This window comes from Thermobia domestica, chromosome 10, assembly GCF_964235325.1.
Source record: "Thermobia domestica chromosome 10, izTheDome1.hap1.1, whole genome shotgun sequence".
NCBI lineage: Eukaryota > Metazoa > Arthropoda > Insecta > Zygentoma > Lepismatidae > Thermobia > Thermobia domestica.
In genome coordinates, this window is record NC_137463.1 from 48,305,232 (window position 1) to 48,322,787 (window position 17,556).

The 17,556-nt window shown below is 35.3% G+C and overlaps 1 protein-coding gene across 1 annotated transcript in view; it reads left to right on the top strand.

Annotated features, from left to right (window-relative positions):
* The window catches only part of LOC145662477 (uncharacterized), a 443,342-nt gene that overhangs the window by 54,880 nt on the left and 370,906 nt on the right, over positions 1-17,556 (top strand). The gene's annotated exons all lie outside the window — the stretch shown is intronic.

Sequence of the window (17,556 nt, forward strand, 5' to 3'; positions counted from 1 at the left end):
CATTCGTCACCAGTAAGACAATGTATTGCACTAGATCTACAGTTTAAAGTAAGATTTGAACCACTGGAGAGCGTTCGATGCTTTCCCAGCGGGAATCGCACCTCATGAGCGCGTACACTATAAACACGCGTGCAAACCACTAGAAAAGCAAACCAAAACAAGGGACACAAGAAGTTGACTAAATTCCAGGCGTTGGCGAAGGCCATAATAAAGTAGTTGATAAAGACAATTACAAAGGCGTTGATAAAAGCACCGATAAAGAACTTGATAAATACAGTGGTGAAGACAGTAAATAAAGACATTAATAATGGCAGTGACAAAAATATTGACAAAAGCACTTATAAAGACTGATATAGGCAATCATAAAGACATTGATGTAGGCAGTGATAAAGACGTTGATAAAGTCAGTAATAGAAACATTGAGAAAGTCATTTATATAGGCGTCGATAAATGCAGTGTAAAAGCAGTAATATATGCTTTGATAAAGGCCGAGATTGAAAAACTGTCTTAGGCAACAAGATGCCCCTCTCCCCCTTCTAGTATCGATAAGAAACGTAAATAGTTCGGTCCGTGTGTTCCTGTGGCCATATTTGGCCATATTTGACAGTAGGGAAACTAGGGTTCAGAGTATTTATCTTCTTTGGGCGACCGCCAAAAGTAAACATAATTGTTAGAAATAAGTTGGAAGATGTAACGTTCCTATTTAGATAGGAGCTCGTTACTCGGTACGAGACTCCCACCGGTGAAGACCCGCAACATTTGAGAAACAATATATATATTTTTAAATTAAGTATAGTTGCCAGAAATCCTAAGGACCACCATATGTTCACCTTAATTATAAATACCATATAACCTTCCTAAAATTAGGCCAATCGCAAAACCAAAAATAGGTCAAGGATTTTAATATTAACTAACTAACTAACTCTATGGCCTATGGAACCCGGAGGTTCAGTGCTGCGTTCACAAAAGCTCTCCACTGACTTCTATCCTTAGCTAATTGGATCCAGTTTCTACTTTGTATTCCTATCTCTGCGAGATCCATCTTAATATTATCCTCCCATCTGCGCCTAGGTCTTCCTAATGGTCGTTTTCCTATGGGTCTACCAGTCAAGACTTTGAAAGTGTTTCTACTTTCTTCCATTCTAGCTACATGACCTGCCCACCTAAGCCTCCTAGACTTGACGACCCTAACAATGTTGGGTAAACCGTATAAACTATGTAGTTCAAGGATTTTAATATTAGTTTCGTTAAGTAAGAAGTCAATGATTTACGAAGCTTTTCTTTATAACAAAATCAATCAACATTACAAATTTCTTTACAAGTCATTAAACTCGCTGCTACTAATTGGACACATTAAATCAAATGCAAGTGAAATTAATATGAGTCCCAATAAATCTCAACTTAATCGTGTTCCACGACAACCTAAAAAGATTTGGGTAATTGTACCGAATTTTCAAATATATAATATACATATAATATATGTATATTATACATATATCGAATACAGGAAGTTATAAGTATGGTTAACACACAACTGTCTATATCCCATTTAATCAAACAGTTAAGTTTCCATTAGAACATATATGAATCTGATTTAAATTTAAGAAGATTATTAAACAACTCACCACAATATTAAGTAAATAACAGTCCACACTTTAGAATGTCAAATTGAATTCTCTTGTAATATACACACAACTCTAATAGAATAATTTACCAATTTTCGAAAAATAGAGCTTACTATTACAAGGTTTTACCGAGTACATTTCCAGCATACATCTGATGAGAATAACTCAAGTGCTGGGTGAAGAAACAACAATCGCCACTAGAGGCGCTATATTCAAAATTTGACAAACAAAACTAGTTTTGTGAACAGGTCTTCTCGGGCTAGCAGCCAGGTAAATACTGTTATATCTTGCCATATACTTGCATCTATTATATACCTGCAAGATATAACAGTATGCCATATACTTGCATCTGTTATATACTTGCAAGATATAACAGTATTTACCTGGCTGCTAGCCCGAGAAGACCTGTTCACAATACGTCGCCAGGAAAGCTTCAATAGAAAACTAGTTTTATCGAAGACTCGAAATAGAATGAATTTTATATATCATCTTACAACCTTTTTATTTTTATTTTTTATTTTTTTATTTATTTTTTATTTTTTTATTTATTTATTTTTTGGGGGGGAAACTAACAGAGTGAAATGCTACAAAGACTAATTCGACCATATTACATGTTTACAATCATCGGTAGCCAGTGGCCCTCTATATGTAAAGAAATTAAGAGTTAATTGTAATACGTTCACTCGTTTCATTACGATATTTATGACAAAGATCTATAATTATGAAAACAAGGAAAGGATGGTGTTAATTCTTCCTTTCAAAATGGAAGATAGTACTAAAGAACTAACTTAAATCACGATACATTGTGAATTAATCCTTCTCTTTACTTTCCTTATTTGAAATCTTCATGTGATTTCGAAACAACATAGTGAAGAACAATGTTTGCTTCTTATCAGTTTTTATTTTAAAACTTTCCAGTAAAATTATTCTCTAGTATGTATCTCTAATATGCATCATGTGTTTGTATGTATGTATGTATGTATGTATGTATGTGTGTTCTCTCCCCCACCAATCTTTCAAAGAACCCAATGGTAGAACGTTTAGGGAAGAAGGCAAAAGCAAATCAGTGACAAAAAGAATTTGACTACCAAATTACTTTCACCATTGGTGGGTAAAAGTGTGCCTAATTCGAACTTTCTTTGACTTTCGAATGAGTTCTGGAAAAGAAAAGAGTAAGCTACTAAAGACACATGCTATTTACATAAAGGAAATTTTCGTTCTTTGCCCTGGACGATAATGAGGCTTTAAATGTTAAACAGAGGAAGGAAGAGAGAGAGAGATTTCAGAAAGTCTTGTATCGTTGGCTCTTTCTGAGAGTACTTTACTTTTATACTTGTCTTTCCTTCTTCTTCTGCCTTTCTGCAGCTGGTCATCTAAACTCTTTCCAGCCTTAGAACAAAGTAGACATAAACAAAGCTAAATGTATTATTCCGCGGCTCACACGTGCTTCGGCAGCCACAGACGTGAACAGCAAGATCGTCTGCTAGCTTACTGTCGTCACATAATTTCCACAATGTTAAGGCTATAGTTGGTTGGTAAATAATTACACCATATTGGAAATATTATATGCATTTTCTTAAATCTTTATATAAACAAGCTTACCGCTGTTCAAAGTCTTGACTGGAAGACCAATCAGAAAACGACCATTAGGAAGACCTAGGCGCAGATGGGAGGACAATATTAAGAGGGATCTCGCAGAGATTGGAATACAAAGTAGAAACTGGATGCAGTTAGCTAAGGATAGAAGTCAGTGGAGAGCTTTTGTGAACGCGGCATTGAATCTCCGGTTTTCATAGGCTATATAGTTAGTTAGTTAATTGTTTACATTTGGTTTTTGTTATAAAATAAAAAAAATGTTTTCCTTTTCTTTCTTTCCTTGAAAGCGTTTATATAACATACTTTTTTATTATTACTAGAAATTCCATTTATGTTTTTTTTTTTTTTTTTTTTTTTTTTTTGCCAACACACAGGTTATAGGATTTGCTTTTGTTTTTGGATTAGTTTTTTTTTATTTTTGTTTTTGGTTCAGTTTTGAAACTACATTTGCGGAGGAAATATTTCAAAGTACATGTGAGTATAAAATTTTTAACTTTACCAACACTTAAATGGAATTTCCAGTAATAATCAAAAATATGCTATATAAACACTTTCAAGGTAATTATTTTAAAGAAAAAGGAAAGCATATTCTCCTTTATAACAAAAACCAAGAATAAGCAAATGCTTTCCTAAAAACCAAAATAGTCTCCGTAACAATATAAAAACTAGCATTTTCAATGATAATTCATTCATTCAACCGACGTTCATCAACAGTGCAGTTTGTGAATATTCAATCCACATCGTTTGGTGACTACCGCCTCCCAAAACCTACAGGATGTCTGCGTTAAAGCCGATAACCATTAAGGGACTCTTTGCTTTATGAGTATGCTCAATGCTTATAATCATTACATGACCAATTAATGTGTAAAAGGGATTCCATAAACACGTGAGAGTACACGAGAAATATCAAGGACAAACTTCTTAATAATGACTCCGACCACTATACTATTTAAATCAATATTGTAATTTTGTAAATATCATTTGCATTATTTCTATTGTTTAATTTTAGGTGATGGATATATTTTTTCAATAAATGTATTTTTACATAAATTTTGTCTTGCTTATTTTAAGGTAGTGCATCTTCTATAATACTTTATTTCTCAAAACATATAACGTGACAAATAAGCAACATTCAGCATAATTTTACTATACATTAATAATAGCTTAAACTATTCTTGTCACTCAGAAAATTGGGGGGCTAGGCCTCTAGGCCTCGGCTAGATCTGGTTACTAAGGAAGCGACATAGTTTGATTTTCTTCTGTAACTGAGTGAGTTGTCCTAATAAAATATTGTTAATTTGCATGCTGAAAGAAACTAGTTTCATTTCAGAATTGTGAAACTACGGCGGACTACCACACCATATGAAAATGAAATGAAATGAAATTTTTAGTTTTATGTGTCACGGTTATGCCGGTTAGGCTAAAGGAGACGGTGATTATGAGAAATGGATGAAATGGAGGGATGAATAAAGTAGGAAGAAACGGGAGAACTCCGAGAAAACCCACGCACACAGTGTGTGTCCACCACCAAGTTCACTTGGCATGAGCAGGGTTTGAATCCGGGACCCCATCACCAGAAGTGGATGCTCAACTACTGAGACACCGCGGCTCCTACCACACCATGTGAATTCAATACTAAACAGATATATATTAATAACTTCCAGGCGCAACAAAGATATCTTTAGAGAAGAAATCTTTCATCTAAAACTGAATCCATGTCAGAAATAATTTCCAGCTATCTCTTACAATTGTTACTACACTATAGGAATCAATTTTGAAACCGAAATTCCTAACTTTTCTTACCACTTCTGGGTTTAGTAGATGAGTAAAGTTTAAAATACATGTAAATATATTCTTCATATTCTGAATCAACATAAAAATCGTTGATCGCTACATACTACCGTTTTCCCTCTGTGGAAAATCAATATTAAAACCGGAGGTAATAGCAAACTTTTGTAAGTTCCGGTTTCAATAAATGTACAAGAGTGGAGATGGTATCTCTTCTTGAGACGCTGAATCGATTCCAGAAAGTATCTTGTCGCTATTTATTAAGGTTCTATGGCGATCAAAGTTGAAACCAGAAACAATTGATTTTTACCACTTCTGGCTTGTATAGTTGATTACAGGGGGACATAGAACCTATTATTATTAAGACTCAAAATTAATTCAGAAAAAGGTTCTCCCCATATCTCTTGCCGTTTTTCTAATATATATATATATATATATATATATATATATATATATATATATATATATATATATATATATATATATATATATATATATATATATATATATATATATATAAAACTATTATGCACTAAATCTTTCTGTATGTTGTATAGCGACCTCACGGTCCATATATTTCCTCGAACCTTAACGCACAAAACATATAATTTTCTTTCGAATCAAAATTTTAAAGTTGAATCCATTCGTTTTTGCGCAAATTTCAATACTGAAAAGAGTTGAAATACACAGTAGTTAAGAACAGTGAGTGTCTTTTCTTTCCCTTCTTTTGTTCTCTAGCTACCTACTTCTGTCTTTATTCATAAAATTCCGATATCTTCACGTTTATTTCTACATTTCATACAGATCTGACACACAATAACAGACTGCAAGATTTATTATAAACTACAAAGACCTTCCACTCTTGACTTTTCCCGTGTAACAACTATAAATAACCACATTAATCATCTTGTAACTGGTTTGCTGGAGAAGTTACGTTTTCCCTCGTAGCTACATGTATATATATATATATATATATATATATATAGCGCCATTGAAATTTTGTAACAGTTTCCTCTTGAAAGACCGATTCGTGTTTAATGATGGGTGTATAAACTACGAATGATCTCGGACATCGGAATAGAAATTGCGCCTGTCTACTACGGGTTCCGCTTACAATTCAAAATGTCAAAATAATATGATTGAATTTGTTTACATACTCATAACATAGATATGAATGAAATAAACAGCTCTTTACAAATTGTCTCTATTAATAGTTCCTTTATTGTATAATGTTTTGACCATAAAGTCTGAAATTAATGTAGGAAAAGGTCACCAAGTCCAACTTTAATACAAGGTGTCTCAAAAGAACCTGTTTCATGTGTTAAAATAACGTATACACTATAACAGGCATTCTTTATACAGAAGAGAGACTTACGGTTGTAAAACTACGTGTAGAATATAAGATAATGGATACTACTATATTGCTTCAGTTTAGGTACCGATAGTTAAGAGTCCCTATCACTGCGAAATTAAAATACCGCTAATTTTACAGTAATTATGTGATAACTTCAAATAGATAAAAGATAATCGAAAAGTGGATCAAGACCTCCCTAGACGATGTTATTTTGCATGAGGTACCGTTATCACGAGTCACCTAGTAGCTTTCCGTTTGCAGTTATTTAGAAACGCGAAAATAAATGCCGATTTTCTAAATGACTGGAAATCGAAAGCAGATAAATGAGTCATGATAACGGTATCTCACGCAGAATAATATTGTCTAGGGAGGTCTTGTTCCACTTTTCGATTATCTTTTTATCTATTTGAAGATATCACATAATTACTGTAAAATTAGCGGTATTTTAATTTCGCAGTGATGAGGCCTCTTAAGAATTCAAGAAACCACACTTTCTATAGATTTACTGAAAGTTTCTTGTATGAGGTCTCTCGTCACTGTTCGCCATGTGTAATTTATCTTTGAGAGTTGCTAATGCTCTTAGTTTATTCTTGTATGTAGTGTTCTTTAGGTAAGCCAAAAAAATGTTACAATGTGCTTTCCAGATTTGGTGATCTCGGACAAAATGCAATGTTCCCGTTTCGATATATCACATGATTTGACATAATTTCTTAAAGTCATGACATGTTTTTCTTTGACTGTTGGTTGGTTTCAATGTCAAAACTATATTGTGAGACGTTGAGCTACAGCTTCGAGGGAGATCCGAAGCACATGAGCTCTCACAGGAAATCAAGTCTATCTCTCCTAATCTGACATTTGAAGAGGAAGTCAATAAGATGATAGAAAAATTTAGTAAGGGCACGGCACAAAATAGATGAAAATATATGTTAAAAATGCAAAAGCCCTGATGATTGGAAAAAGTAATCAGTGTAAAATATAGAAGGGGAGAAAATAGAACAGGTGATTAATTTTCGATACCTGGGTAATATTATTAATGACGACAGCGGAGGAAATGGCGGAGGAGAACAGAACAATTTTAGGTGTAATCGAGAAGAGGAAAAGAAACTGGTTCGTAAATTGATTGATAAGGAAATATACTATTGGGACGGACGTGTTAGAAGGTGTTGTGGCAGGAAAGAGAGGGAAGGGACGAAGAAGGCTACAGTTGATAAACAGTAACAAAACAGAAAAAATATGCGTGAAGACAAAACAACCTAGCTGAAAACAGGACAAAATTGTTCTAGTAGAAGCAGATGCACCTTCCGAGACGAAACGCCAATTTTCACGATGTCCTTTAGAGACAAGACAGTTCCAATTCTATCCAATTGGAACTGTTATTTGAGGTTTCAAAGTAGATCGCCATATTAAAGGTAACCAACCACCACCTTAGAACATCGATATGTCACCTAGGACTATCTGGAAGATCAAAAATAGTCCTCATCAGCATCGATGACCTTCTACGGACGTTATGGAAGGCCATGGACTCCATCGCGGTAGAAATTCATGGGTCGTAGAGAAGTGAAGAAGATATCAAGTGCATTTTGTAGCTCTACTAGGGATTTGAACTGGCATCCTCTAAGGTGATTGTCCAAGCAAGCAATGAAGCAGTTCAAGGCATGGAATGGTGTCCCGGGTCATCCTAGCCAGGTGGATCTTAGCGTTGTCCTGTAACAGGGGTACCGCTTTGCAATTCAAAAGTGCTGGCTCCAGAGTTTTCAGTTTTTCTTGAACAGGGCTCAACTGCTGACAGTACACAGTTGGAAAAAAAATCTTTGAGTTTTACGTCCCACAATATGCCTGTTAGGCTAAAGGAGACGGTGATGATTAGAAATTAATGAAACGGTGGAATAAAGAAAGTGGAAGGAAAGAGAGAACCCCGAGGAAACCAACGCACACGGTGTTTGTCTACCACAAAATTCACTTGGCGGTGATTGGGATCAAACTCAGAACCCCAAGCACCAGAGGTGAATGCTCTACCACTTTTTTTAAACTTCCTGACTTTATTTTGTACTTCAACCACTTTTCAGGACTACTAGACACGACAGGGACACGAACACAGAAACATCGAGGACAGTTAAAATTCCACCCTTGCTCTTCAGAGGGACTCGAACCCCCAATGGGTTTCACTACACGACCATCAGCCTAACGCCTCAGACCGCTCGGCTACACCCACCGGCAACCACTGAGCCACTCCACACAGTTGCGTTGATGCTCTGACCAGCTGGTAGTAGTTTCTGTCACGAGAAGTTCACCAAAAACACAAGAAAACCTTCATCTGGTGCAGTGCTGGTTTCAGCTATTTTGGAACCGTTTCATGCTAACCAATAAAGCTAACCAGTGGAGCTTTGTACAGGACCCACCCTGTCCAGAAATGGCTCTTTCCTCAGACGAAACAGTAAAAGAAACACAGGTGTCTGCTCGCGTAGCCTTCTGGCCCGGAGTCAAATCATGTGGGACCCATCGACCCAACTTATAGTGCTTCCCAAGTTAATGGAGGTGCTGCCGAATGGTTTCTCCACTCAGATTGAATTGTAATCCCAGTTCCTCACCTGTCTTGCCACTGTTCGCCTCAATTGGTGCCTAAATATCTTCATTCTGTACATGTATTTGTCTTCTGGCAGGTGGTGCGTCTTCGAGTGTTTTGTCACCGTCCTTAAACTTGCTAAACCACCGCTGCACTGTCCGCGTAGTCACGACACCCTCAAGAAATGTCTGGTATAACTTCCGCCATATAAGCGGCGTTTGACCCCAGTTTGAATTCTTACAGCATACACACCCTTATGACGCTTCGTAGAGGTCCCATATTCACTCTATCCTTACGCAAGTTCACGGTGTAACTGAACTGCCACAACCAGGTAGTATGTTGGATATACCCACAGTAACATCTGAGCCTCGCATTATCTCCATTCGCATTCAACTCACGATGTGAGGGCCAATGGAACACAGACCTCCACAAAAAGCTACAGAATTTTCTTGGTTACCTTTATAACAAAAACGATAGAACTTATTAGCTCAGGTTTTCATTAATAATATCTATCTTCAACTGTATCTCTTTGCTCAAGCTTTTGGATTTGGTTACACCATAGGATCGCTGGTTTCAAACCTACTGTAAATTCACAATATTAAACAAATCTCAATTATGTTAAATATTTAAATTTATAATCCATACCCTTTACTGCTTTCTAAAAATATATATAACTTTATGTTATCTTTCAATATTCAAATTCTACCACAGCAGAGTTCTGGAATAATTCCATCTTAAATATTTCCTTTTGTTTAATCAATTCACTGGAAAATCAAACCGAAGAGAACACCGTTCGAAATCCCTACAATATTAGATACATAAACTATGTATAAATAGCTTAAGCATTGAAGTGAAAACGTATGAAAAGAACTGCAATGATGCTCAATGGCTTTTTAAAGTTACACAGTACGGCATATTTATGATCATAGATAAACCAGTAACGGCAATAGCGGGTAAGGAATTCAGTAGGGACACTGTGTGGTTTGCCATAAACGATAGTCACGCAGGAGAAAAATAGAGAAGATAAGATTGCCCCCTTAAGAGGTAATTGAGCCGACTCTTTTCACATGTTAATTCAGGCACCGTTTTCCCAGTTTCACGACTACTGTACGTATATAAGAAATCCCTTGGTGACATCTTTTCGTAAAGCGGTTCTTTGGATTTCGCCCGAAAGCTTTTTAGAAACTTTTTTCAGAAGTCTTGGTATGAAATATGTATCAAAAAGCTACACAATTTCTACCAGTGGGAGGTATTGGTTTCTCTCTCTCTCCTTCTGTTTCTGTCTCCACTACTCTTTCAACCCCTTCCTTCTTGCCCTCTTCTGTAATGCCTAATGGCCCACGAATGATATCGAAATCAATACACGAGAATGGAGTTTCATTTGGAGAGAGAGAGAGAGACTGAGGAAGAGAGGTTAAGAACAGCTCCAAATACTTTCAGCTGCTCTTTTGCCATATTATTATTTTTTTCCTTATTTTATTATGACCTTGGAAATTAATGTCTGCTTCGATTTTTCCCCTCTTTTCTCTTTCTCTTTCTTCCTTTTTCTTCTTAAAAACCGAGGAAAATCACAGAAATTAATCGAATTTATCTCAAACTCTTTTGGAAATATTGAATCTAAGATTTTAATCGCAATATATTACGGTAAAATACTTTATATAACGTTAAATTTTAGATCCTTATTACGTAAAATATTTTACTATATCTCAGTACAATGTGTTGAGTTACACTGAGAAAAATCCGTTATCCGGACAGCGGTATATTGTACAGAATCCTTACGTTAACTATGGGAATCTGTACGGAGCATTGGTTATTCATATGCTATATACTTTTCTCGGTTCGATGTTACATTATACCGTTGCAGGATGCATGGCAGCTAACAGTATTCCGTATATTACATACATATACGTATGTAACATAGTCCATCTGTGTGTGAGATCCTGACCACTTATATATAGTTCCTTCGTTCGTACGGAAAGTAGGTTTATTCGGAACACTTATACGGAAAGTACACATAAAACATACTTTTTACAGTTATACGTTTCCTGTATGTTAAGACCAAAAACTACAGGATTTACACACGTAGCCTACGTTTTTACGTATATCACATACGTGTTTTTCTGTGTAGGTTCGTTACTGAAGGTTAATTAGTTTATTAAGTTTCGTTACATTACTATATTACTGTGTTGCTTCTTCAAAAAGTAGTATTTTGCTTTAGTTTAAGTTACAAGTCGGAAGAATAAGTCACTTAATTTATTTATATGAAATTGTATTATTTGGTTATTTAAAATAAATTCTTACATAAATCTTATATCTATTGAGTGTTAAATACAGTATAAATATCCTCTTTTCCTTTTAAGAAAAGGTGAGTGAAGTTTGTTGTTGTCATAAATCTTGTTGGAACATGTTTTTACAACACATTTTTTTAAATATTTTACAAATAAATATTTTGTTATTAAATCTATATTTCTATCTCGCGCTGTTACTTTGTTTTTTTTTCTAATTAGCTCAAATTTAATTTAAAAGTACATTAATCAATTGGATATGGATACACTGCAATAACAAATTTTGGTTAACTCAGAAGATAATTAATCAATCCGAATTTGTGAGACAAAATTAATATGGTTGATTTTTCCCTCTCTTTATAAAATAAACTACTTTCACTACTGCAAACTGTGTTAATATATTATGAGAAATAAATTCACATGACGCGTAAACACTACCCAATCCGTTCAATAAATTAAGAAACTATCTCAAAGTAATGATGCCAGAAAAATTTATTACCATGTTAATATTTACATACATCTTGTAAAAACTCTGGAGCACCCTAGATAAATCGACACTGGAATGCTGTATAGCACCGCTGTTACATTTCCTGGATCAACACCACTGTTATTAATTTTCTTCTTCAGGACTTAGGATTTCGATTTCTGGGCTTTCGGCATCTAAAACCATTTAGACCACCACGTATGAAGGATGACGTCCCTCCGCGAGTACACTATTCGGGGAAAGGAAAGGAAGGAAGCGACGTGGGACCTATAAGTTAGGTACCACCTCGGTATTTGCCTGGTGTGAATGACGAAAACCCAGGAAAACCTTTAAGGGTGGTTGACCTGGAAAAGCTTTATACACATTTTCGATAGAGTGCCCACACTAGCAATCGAAAATATTTCTCTTTGTTTTATATTCTAATGTTAAATTGTTTAAAAATGTACAACTTTGTCTCCAATTCTTTATCAACTCTATAGCAATTTCTAAAGCTACTTCTTTTTGATATCATATTATTAACTAAATTAAGAAACAACATTGTCGTTTCCCTTTATTTTTTTTAAAATTATGATCTCATGCCCAGATTATAGTGTTGCTATCCCAGTATGGATTTTTTGAACACAGTATAACATCTCAGTACAGCATATATATATATATATATATATATATATATATATATATATATATATATATATATATATTGTATATATGACCGTTTAATGACGGTATTTCTCATAGAGCCAAAAGTATTTTATTACCTGCATCCGTTTCCCTAGACTTAATTATAGCTATAAGAGCAGGGCTAATTGAAAAAGAAATGTGCAAAATTTTGAATTATGGTTTATACTTCCAAAGAAATCTATATCGTAAGTATGGCAAATTTTATAGAACGTTTCAGTCTGTTCGCCACGTACACACGTAAAAACGGGAATTAATTTTTGTTGAGTTTGTTCACCAAAACCACTTTATACAGGGTGTCTCAAAACAACACCGACAACGTTGGGAGGTGATTTCTGACACCAAGGGCAGACGAAAAGTATAGACCAACCTGGGTGCACAAATGCTTTCTTTCGTAGTTATAGGCTGCCGAAAACATGAAAAAAAAAAATCAACTTTAAAGGTCCATAGCTCCAATACAACGGGACCTACTGTAGTCGAAAACTATGGGTCCTAGTGTAGTTGGATCAAGATTTTATTTAGGAACTAGTATGTGCACTATCAAAATGTCCATACATACATATACATACATAAAGCATTTCATTCCCATCCGGAGATGGGCGGGCCACAGAAGGTTACGCCTTCTCTCTGGCCAGAGGTCTGATTGATTGGAGATGCAACGAAAGATAGTTGGAAATCAGGAAATGTACGAATTTATAGAAGTAAAAGATTCAGCCTTAATGTGATGTAGGATTGTTAATTAGTGTGGCATAACAAAAGGCGACGAAGTGCAGTGGAGAAATGAGCTGCCAAGAAAAGAAAGTTTAAGGAGGGTATATGTGCGGATTTGTTTGGTATATGCGGCGCGCTGGATTATAATCCGCTGTGTGAGCCTCTCTTTCATAGATTGCCAGCAGATGGTCCACAGGTGGGTAGATGCGTCGAGGAGAGGTAGGCATCTGATCTAAAAGGTCTGCAACGATCGGATGAGCGGTTGTAATGTGTTGCAGGATATAACGGGTTCGAAGACGATAAATGTGATCTTTATTTATTTATTTCAGAAAACAACAGGTGGATGCCTACTTACAGTTTTCCATCATGATAATATAACTTAAAATACACATATGATAACAAAATAATACGATAGCAAAATACTTTAAAATACATATAACGTGATCCTCACCTTATTTATTTAGAGTAAAATTCTGTTTATAGCTAAAAATGTCTATCTCTGGGTGCTTTTCTGACATCTTATTATACAATAAACACATTTTTCTGACAGGCGATACATCCAATGCATTAGTCCTTTGCGCTGAGAGATGGAATATGCTATTATGGGGTCTGGTTGCTCTATGTGGGACGTGAAGTTTGATTTCTGATAGTAAATATTCTGAATATACTATACTATGAATTATTGTATGTAAGAAAGATAAAATGAAGTGAGTCCTCCTGCTTTCAAGTGATTGTAATGAATATTTGCTTCGAAGATCTTCATACTACTCAAATTTCGGATATATCCCTGTTTCTTTATATGCTAAAAAGCGCACAAATTTATTTGGAATGTTTTCGATTTTACTTGTATATTTCTTACTATCAGAACACCATATTATCGCTGCATATTCCACCTTAGACCTTACATAGGCAATGTATAGTGTTTTGACGACATCGGTGTTAGAAAAATCACTTCCTAATCTCATCACAAAGCCAAGGTTTCAGAATCCTGCGATATTTCCGCGACAATTTTTATAGTAGTAGTTGGTGAGTACTTCAAATCACGTGCCCATACTCAAACTCCCTCTATAAAAAAATGTTGCGTGAGTACCTTAGGATGCTGAAACACGAATTTTTGAGTAGGGCACATGTTAGTTTTTAAGTAAAATCTTAACCTGACTACGGTATGGACTTTTAAAGTGTTATTTTTTCATGTTTTCGGCAGGCTATAACTCCAAAAGGAAGCATTTGTGCACCCAGATTGGTCTGTACTTTTTGTCTTATCTTGGTATCAGTAATCACCTCCCAAACGTTGTCAATGTTGTTTTGAAAAACACCCTGTATAATTATTTTATCTGTCGGCCAGGACGGGAAGTACATCTCAAGAACTAACTTATGGACCACCATTAATTTTGGCCAGAATATAGAGAACCAAAAGTTATCACTGGAGATCGTTTATGGAGATGATGGAGGTTGTAATGTTAAACATTACAGGGTGGCTCAAAAGTAGGTATACAGTCCCGTACTGATCAGATCATTGCATTTTGTGTAATATAATTTCTTATAGTTATCCATCAGGTAGACTTAGTTGCTTTATAATTTGTTCTTAATGTCTTTTTACTAATACCTTACGCCTAGAACAACCGAAGTAAATAAATCCATATACTAGAATGTTATACTTGATCAATACAGGCGTGTATACCTACTTTTAAAGGCCACCCTGTATAGAGAGAAAACAGTAATATGTAGCAAGAAGCAATTTTCTGCAATCTATTAAGTGTCTCAACAATACATTTCATCTCCATTCTCAATTCTGTACTGAAACCGGTAGTGACACAATTTCCAATACAAGTTTCTTTTTAAATATTGATCTTCATGAAGAAAAAAAAACGATAAGAGACAAAGAGGCGTATTTTGGAATCAATTTAGTGTTCTAAGAATAGTACCATATTATCTCTTAAATCTCTATTCAAATCGGAAGTGGATAAAATGAACCACTTCCGGTTTTAATATTGTTTGCTATTGAACAAAAAACTGTAATATACAACGAGATGTGGACTTTTTTGAGTTTAATGCTTCACGAATATGGTCTTTAGGGTAAGGGAGACACATGATTAAAGCAAGTGAATGATGATGGAAGAATTAGAGGCATGAGAAACTGCGAGGAGACGGGAGTACCCCGAGAAAACCCATAAGCACAATGTTGTTCACTTTAAACTTATTTGCCGAGAATCGAACCCGGGACCCCACACATCAGAAATAAACACTCAAACCACTGAGCCATCATGGCCCCCGGGATGTGAATTTCTGCAAACATTTAAGCGTCCCAAAAATATAATCCATCTCCACTGTAATTTGTCCACTACAACTGAAAGTGATAGAAACTTAACATGCCACTTCTGTTTTCAATATTAATTGACAAAACATCACGACACACCAGACTCCTTCGCGTGGTGTACACGTGGTCCTGCTATTTGTTTAGAAGATGATTCAAAGTTACAAAAAATATATCCCACCTGTTCCTCTTTCTTAAATGTATTAAAGCAGGAAAGGAGCTTCCTTCTTGGCTAAGCGATTAACGTACGCGTTTATGACCTGAAAGACCCGGGATTCGATTCCCGCTGGTAGCTCATGTGTTTTGGACCGACGTTAAGCTCAAGATCCACGTCTCTTTCAACCTCGCTGCTGAAAGGAACACTAAAGTGAACAACAAGCAAACCAAAATAGGAAGTGGTAGATGTAGTGCCTTTGGTTTCATTATTAATACACATGGAACAAACAGGCAATATACAGGGTGAAAAAACATTCAGTATGGGGTGAGCATTTCAAGAATATATTCCATCCAGTTTTAGTTTTCTACATTGAAACAGGTTGTGAAACATCTACCATTTCCAGTCTTAATATTGAATGTTTGTAGTTCGGAGATCTTTCGTATTTTATAAACATGAAGCGGAATTCAATGGTTTATAGAATACAGAGTGAAAATAGTGTTCAAAAATTTGTTACAGTTAAAACTAAAAAATAGTACCCTTCTATGCTTCAAAATTTCATGGAATATAGTTTTAATACAAGGAATTTATCATCTCCCCTTTAAAAAGTTTAAAAAGATCGTTCTCCTTCAATTAGAATCACTATGTATGTAGACACGAGCTCCGTACAAGCCAATGACCATATTATTAAGTACGAAATCAATAAATTTTGTTAGGAGAAAATCGACTTTATTTTTATTTTATTTTTTCTAGTCTTTTGTATCGTTCATATAAGTAATGTTATTTCAGACTTGTGTTTTAAATGAAGCACAAAACAAAACATAATTTCCTCGTTACATGCAACATCTTCACTCCAAAATGTTACAAAATAAATTTATATTCAAATGAGCTTAATTGCCTATGCTAACATCTATTTAATTAAATTTTAGAAAATCCTTTTTTCTTTTAGTTTTTTATATACAATATATTGTGCATGTATGGGTTCATTTTGCATATATTTGTTCAAATTACCGCTAAGTCAATAAACCCTATTTAAATTTCATGAAATACATAAATACTGGCTGAAGTTCGTGAATATTACTTATCTATATTTATATTATGTATATTTACAACTGTACTTTTGTTTTTATTTCTATCTGTAAATAGCACAGCAAATGGAAAACTTGAATTTACAAGTGCGAGAACTGCAGGCGCTGACGACGAAAGATTTAATTTCTTAGCAGGAAAGAGACATTTTTGGGAGAGAAACTATCCTTTTGTCACCATTCCTTCCTCTCAGGAATACTAATGGAGGCTGAATTTGTATTTAAACGGCACCGAAATTGTTACTGTTCATCTGAATGAGCACGAAAATTATGGTTTTGACACTAATAGGCCTATCGGCCGTTTTAGATCATCTTATTTGTCAAACCTGCTACCCACCCTAGGTGTTCTAGGGGGTCTTATAATCACTGAGAGATGAACTTGGATTTAAAGGGCATCGAAACTGTCACAAATTAGCTAATGGACACCGTAAACTATGGATTCATACTAATATAGGCAGCTTTAGATAATATTTATATGATCCAGCTGCTACTGCCCCTAGGTTTACTAGGGGTCTTATCCTCACTGAGGGATGAGCTTGGATTTAAAGGGCATCGGAACTGTCACCAATCAGCTCATGGACACCGAAAACTATGGATTCACACTCTTATCGGCAGTTTTAGATCATCTTTATATGTCACACCTGCTACTGCCCCTAGATGTGCTAGGGGCCTTATCTTTACTGGGGGATGAACGTGGATATAAAGAGCATCGGAACTTTCACCAACCAGCTCATGGACACCAAAAACTATGGATTGACACTCATATCGGTTGTTTTTGGTCATTTTTGTATGTTTCCCACTACTCTCTAAGTGTGCTAGAGATGTCTTACTCTGACAGTACTCTTTTCAGGACTATAGGTAATATGTATATTAAGTTAGGTTATAATTGATCCGTGTTCCAAAATTATCCTGGAACTCA